Genomic DNA, 6,881 nt, shown 5'->3' with positions numbered 1-6,881 from the left:
TATGCCTATTAATTTATTTTACATACTGCATTTGGGGAGGAATTTATACTATCTTTATTGCACATTGCACTACAGTGATTCGACTTGCATGTCATCACATAGATTATATCATCTTTATAAAAATCATTCTTTCCACTAAAAGAACATTAGTCACCAATACTGTCTTTGCACAATTTAAATTTAGTGCTTATGTTAAATTACCTTTACTCCAAATTCTCTTCTGTCTTGTCTTGGATAATTTTGAACTGGTATCATTATCTGAAGTTATTCCTTTGAAGTACTGTCTGCATAAACGTAAAAAAATTCTTAACTTTCCTAGCTGGTTTCCTCATCAGAGTTACTTTATGACTTATAAGGGGTAAGATTTTTATTACCTTATGTTTTGTTGATTAGAGGTAATACATGGTTTCTCACATTCCCATTTCTATGCATGACCAGCAGCTGGCAGTCTTTTATTTTCTGCCACTTTCAATTGTAGTACAATTTAGTGAGAGTTATGCCCGTTTTCAATGAGATGATACACTTTATTCACTAAAATATTTGATGAGATATAAAGTATTTGCTAATGCCTGATGATTGAGAAAAGTGCAAACATTGCTATACTAGGTATTCTTTCAAAGATATCTACATTGTAGTTTGAGATGAAGTGGAGATGTGTGATCACTGTCAATAGTGTCATATTTTTAATACTGAAAGGCTACAGTGAAGATATCATGAGGTAGAGTAATTAGACAATTCATTCTGGATCTATTGACAAGCCATCTTTCATGAAAGTGAGTAACAGGACTTCTGGAAATTGAGATATCTAACCTTTAATCATTTTTGGGTAAAATGGAAGTTAGAGGCCAATAGAGAATTCAGAAATGTTTAAAATTTGTGAAACTCTAATTAAAAATACCCTAATTTATATGCATTCAGGGTAAATTTATATAAGTGTGTAACTTGGGTCGAGCAATGTCAACTTCAATATCTGGCCATATTCCTAATGCACATGAGAAAATCTAGAAAATGATTAAAAATGGTTTCAGGAAAGCTTCATGTTTGCCGAATAATATGACTATATATAAAAATTCATTTTAAACTTTGTAGTAGATAGGATATGTCCACTAGCTGGATTAGAGTTCTAGCCCTATCTCTTCTTAGAATATACAGTTTGCAGAATTGCTTTACATACCTTACATAATCTTATCTTTAATGTTACAAAAAAAAAAAATCAATGAAGCAGGACACAGAAGCAGGAGATGTACTTATCTCAAAAATATTGTACTGTCAGGAAAGTGTAGAGAGGTCTTATTTACTCAATTCCAGGACTAAAAGCAATCATAATGAGCCCTTAATGGCTACTACATGCCAGTCAAATATAATGGAAATTATCAATCATTTTAGGGAATCAAGGATGACCTCATTCCCTTTTTTTCTCTTAAGTCATTTGTGTTTTTTTTTTCTTTTCATAACAGGAAATGAGGATGTGTGTCCCAAGCACCCTTCCATGCAACTCTCCCCACATCAAACCCTGGTGCAAAAATATGATATTAAAGCCATAAGAAACAATAGAATGGTCAGATGGGAATATTAGCAATCAACCATGTAAATTAGGAAATATGACTGATAGCCACACAACTGTGAAACATCACAAATTCTTTCAATATGATAAAAAAGTAGATTAGTACCCACTTATTGAATGTTCTGCTACATATAAAATTTTTGTCTAATTAAACCTATACTTTATACTCCTTATTCTTTGCCTCATAATGGAAGATAAAATGGGAATCAAACATTTTTCCTAGAAGTTAATATTTCTGAGGAGTCATAGTCAACTACTTGGAGGCTATGGATAATATTAAAATCACACTCTGCTCATTGGACCTGTAAAATGCCTGATACAGGTACAAATTTCAGAATACACTTACAGATGTCTAACACCACAGATCAATGAACAAAACAAAGTTAAAGGATAGCAAATGGAAGTAATCAAGTATACTAAGTCATTGCCTTCTTGTCTCTGCTTCCCCCCAGGGGGATATAAGTCAACAATTTTAGTAATGTCATGATCTTTCCCCTTCAAGTACTTCTGGATCTAGAAATACATGGATCAAGTTCTGTGGAGCAGCTAAATTATTGAAATTAGGTCTACATGACTTGTCAGTGAAAGTTATGATGGTGACGGTTGCATGATATTGTGAATATAATTAACAGCACCAAATTATATATGTGAATGTGGTTAAAGGGGGAAGTTTTTGGTCATACATAATGATGGACTGTAGTTAACAGTAAAATTATAAAAATTCTCTTTCATGAATTAAAGCAAATGTACCAAACTAATGGAAGGGGTTAATGTTAGGGTGGTATATTTAATATGTGATATTTCTGTAAGACTACAACTTTTTAAATAACAAATATTAATTAAAAACATAAAAAAACAATATCCAGCATTCTTGTATTCTAATGAAGTGAATTCTCATTGCAATACCTTAGCTCATTGTATTACAATCTGTACCTCATACTCTAGAGGCTCCAATGAGATCATAGAGTGAGATTTATCTTTGAATCATATCAAGGCAGAAAATAATTACTGTGCATTTATAAAGAGAATGGACTGGTGACACAACAGTGGTAGTTATGAGTTCCCTTTCAATTGTGAGTCTAAGAGTTATCTTCCTATGTGACCAGGTGGATTTCAAAAACCATAATGCACATTGCTGATAAAGTGACCCACAGGGAAATAAAAGCACAATTTAAAAAATTTGTTTTGGAGAAAATTAGAACAAAATGTATTTGTTGCAGGAGATTGAATTGTTTCTCTCATAAAAGGCATGCTCAGGTCCCAACTGCTTGTCCTGTGGATACGAACCCATTTGTAAACAGAAACTTTGAAGATTTTATTAGTTAAAATGTGTCCCAACTGAGTGACAGTGAGCCTTAATCCAATAAAGCTGAGGTTTATAAGCAAAGGAAATTGGACATGGGGAAAGAGCCACAGGGGGCAGCCAGAAACTGGAAGTCAGTGGAAGCTGGAGGACAAAGGAGAAGAAGCTGCCATATGCACTGACATATGATGGGAAAAAACAAGGAATCCCAAAGATTTCCAGTCAAGCTAAAAATACCCACTCTTGGAGAAAGCACATCTTATAACCTCTGAAACTGTGAGCCAATAAATTGTAGTTAAGCCAACCCTTTGTAGGATATTTGTTTTAGCAGCCTGGAAACTAATATGTATGATAAATCATGGAAATCCACATATTAACATTAAAGTTAAAGTCTATTGGTTCAGCACTGCTGATCAAATTCAGAGAGTGCCTCAGCAATTACCTGGCATGCTGTTTTAGACTGTCTCCAGTGTTGCCATTGCCAGCTGATATATATTACTTGAAAGCAATGGTGAAGGCTTATTGGACTTTATTTATGCCCAGTTTAATATAGTTGACTTATTACATTTTTCTGTATGAATTAATAAGGAAATGAATTAAAATATTGTATAAGAAAGTATTAGCTATTCTTTTTCCCAGAATTAAGATGACCAGGACCCAGAAAACTTTTTTGATAAAAAGGAAGAGAAAGTAAATATTTTGGGTTTAGAGGATCATAAATTCCCTATCACAGCTACTGAGCTCTTTCATTGTAACACAAAAGCATACATAGATAATATATTTAAAATGGGTGTGTCTGTTGTCCAATGGAACATTATTTACAAATACAGGCAGTGGCCTGGATTTGGTCCTGTGGGCCATAGTTTGCAAACCTCCAAACTAGACTATATTTTATACATAATATATATAATATGTATGTGTATGTTTTAGTTTCCTTGGCTACTCAAGCAAATATGAGAAAATTGGCTGAATAAAACAATGGAAATTTATTAGCTCAAGGTTTTAAGACTAGCAAAAATCCAAATCAAGGTGATGCTTTCTTCCTAGACTGTCATTGTGGAGCTAGCTGCCAGTGAACTTCAGTCCTGGGGTCCTTATCATATGGCAAGACACATGGCAGACTCTTCTGGCTTCTCCCTTCTCTTCTGGGATCTGTTGGCTTCAGCTTATTGCTTCCCATGACTTTCTTTCTGAGTTTCGTTTTACTTATAAAGGACTCCGGTAATAAGATTAAAAGCCATCATGATTGATGTGGGCCACATCTCAACTGAAGTAACCTCATTAAAATGTCCTACTTAGAGTGGATCCACATGCATAAGAATAGATTAAGTTTAAGAACATTTTTTTCCTGGGGTACATACAGTCTCAAACCACCACACTGTAGATATATATGTATTTATATATAGTAAACATTTAGATGTATTTTATCCTTTGCTAAGAGTGTTATTGTACTAACCACTATGCAGAAATGGAGGTGGTACTTCATTCCAATGTTTGTTTCTAGCTCTTATAAGTTCTATTGTAACTATTGCTCAGATAACTTATTCTTGATCACAAACTTAACACTTATCTAAAGTAATCCTTTCACTGAAATCCCTACTCCATATAGTCTAGTCCAACTCCTGTTTATTGTGGTAGTGACGGAGTAAGAGCTCACACACTGAGAAGGAATAAAACTTGCTCTTAGGTATTAGACAGTCCTCTTTACCACTTACCATTCCATCATTAACATTAAAAAATATCCTTGAGGTGTGGAACAAGATGGTGAGGTGTGGAATTTAGTTACTCCTCTATGGCAGCTGGTAAATACCCAGGAGCTATATGGAACAGCTATCTCAGAGGTTTCTGTGACCAGTCATGTCCCATACACCAGTCTGGAATGGGTGGCAGGGCTGAGATTACAGCAAAAAACTCTAAGGTTGCCCAGCCAGGGGACTGGTGCCCTACCTCCCCAGGCATAACAGACTGTCTTGGAGCTTTTTCCCCAAAGAAAAAAGAAACACTCTGTTATGGGAGCAAAGAGGGGGGCCCAAGCAAACCCCAATTGCAGAATTAATTAACAAATTTGGACTGCTGAATAAAAGCTCCAAGCACAGATGAAACACAAGCAGGCATGAAAGGAACCAGGGGTATTTGATTCCAAAAGAGAGGAGGCAGGGCTAACAACAGCAACAAAATAAACAGAGATTTTTTGGAGCTGGAGGTATTCAGAATACTGGGAAAGCTTTGGGCTCCAAGATAAAGGGGCACAGAGAAACAGGTACTAACTCTGGTGCTCATTTGCAAACCCATAGAGCTGGTGTCCCACTCTGAAAATGTTTACTTTTTTACTTCTTTTCTATTTAGGTGAAAGAGTTAATAGCCTAAAGGGTATATCCTTAAATAGTCTATACTGGGAATGACAAAACTTTGAGGGGCTGGGGAAAAGACTTGGAAGGGGATTTCTTTTTCCTTTCTTTCTTTTTTTTTTCTTTTTGAAATAACTAGTCTAATAAACTCATTACAGAAAGCCTCAGATATTTGCAATTAACAACTGGACTCAGGCAAGTGTGGAACTAAGATAGGTCTGTGAGACAAAGCAATGAATCTAGTGTGGGAGACAATTTCCTAAAGGGCATAATTTCCCAAAGAAAAGGTGGGGGCAAGGCCCAGCTCAAGTGGTGGCCCTCCTTCAAAAAACTCAGTCAACAAGGGCTGGAAAACTGAAACAAGCTCAAGAAAGCCATGCCCCTGGCAAGGACAGTGTCTTCAGAGAATTAAAGGCACCCATGGAACATACATTGGTGGGTAGCTGCAGGCTGACAAGCACAATCTGCAGGACAGCATAAGACAAGCACAGAGTCTGGAGGCTTCACAGGAGTGTCTGACAACCTACAGGGTATCATTAACAGGGAAATTTCATACTGTCCTCCTAAGACCTGGGTCTGTCTGAACTGGGAATATCTGATTGGTGTTGATCATAGCTGGGGAGACCCTCTCACAAAAAGTTGCATAGGTGCAGGGCAGAAACAGAGAAACAGGAGGAGAAAAATTCTGTTCAATTAAACAGAAACTATTTTAGAGGTCTAGAATAAGTTGAACTGGGTGCTAAAAAACAGACAGAGATCAAAGCCAAGAAACAGAAAACCCTAGAAAAAAAGACTGAAAACTTCAGAATATACTAATCAAGAAATCAGATGCCTAGACAGCAAAAACAATGAGCCATACAAGGAAACAAACTAACAAACAAAGGAACAAATTAACAATTCAACTGAAATACAGAAATTGAAACAGCTAACTTAAAATGTTCAAACAAAACTTATAAATCAAATCAAAGAGCTGAGGGAAGATATGGCAGAAGAGATGTAGATATAAAAAGACATTTGGTGAACATAAAGAAGAACTCAAAAGTTTGAAAAAACAAGTGGCAGAAACTAAGGGAATGAAAGGCACAGTAGAAGAGATGAAAAACACAGTGGAGACATAACAACAGTAGATTTGACAAGTCGGAAGAAAGGATCAGTGAACTGGAAGACAGTACATTTGAAATAGTATATACAAAAGAAAAGATAGGGAAAAGAATGGGAAAACACAAGGGTTTTGGGGAACTGAATGACAACAAGACACACATGAATATACGCATTTTCAGTGTCCCAGAAGGAGTAGAAAAGGGAAAGGGGGCATAAAGATCACTAGAAGAAATAATCACTGAAAATTTCCCAACTCTTTTGAAAGATATAAAATTACAGATTCAAGAACTGGAGCATACCCCAAACAGAACAGATCCCAATAGAACCTCCCCAAGACACTTACTGATCAGCTTGTCCAATGTCAAAGACAAAGAGAGAATTCTGAAAGCAGCAAGAGAAAAGTGACTCATCACATACAAGGGAAGCTTGAAAAGACTATGTACAGATTAAACCAAAGAAACCATGGAAGCAACAAGGCAGTAGTATGATATATTTAACTCTGAAAGAGAGAAACTGCCAAACAAGAATTCTGTATCTGGCAAAACTGCCCTTCAAAAATGAGGGA

The sequence above is a fragment of the Choloepus didactylus genome, chromosome 1 (genome assembly GCF_015220235.1).
Source record: "Choloepus didactylus isolate mChoDid1 chromosome 1, mChoDid1.pri, whole genome shotgun sequence".
NCBI lineage: Eukaryota > Metazoa > Chordata > Mammalia > Pilosa > Megalonychidae > Choloepus > Choloepus didactylus.
The sequence above is the reverse complement of the archived record's forward strand: the minus strand, read 5'-3'. Positions refer to the sequence as shown.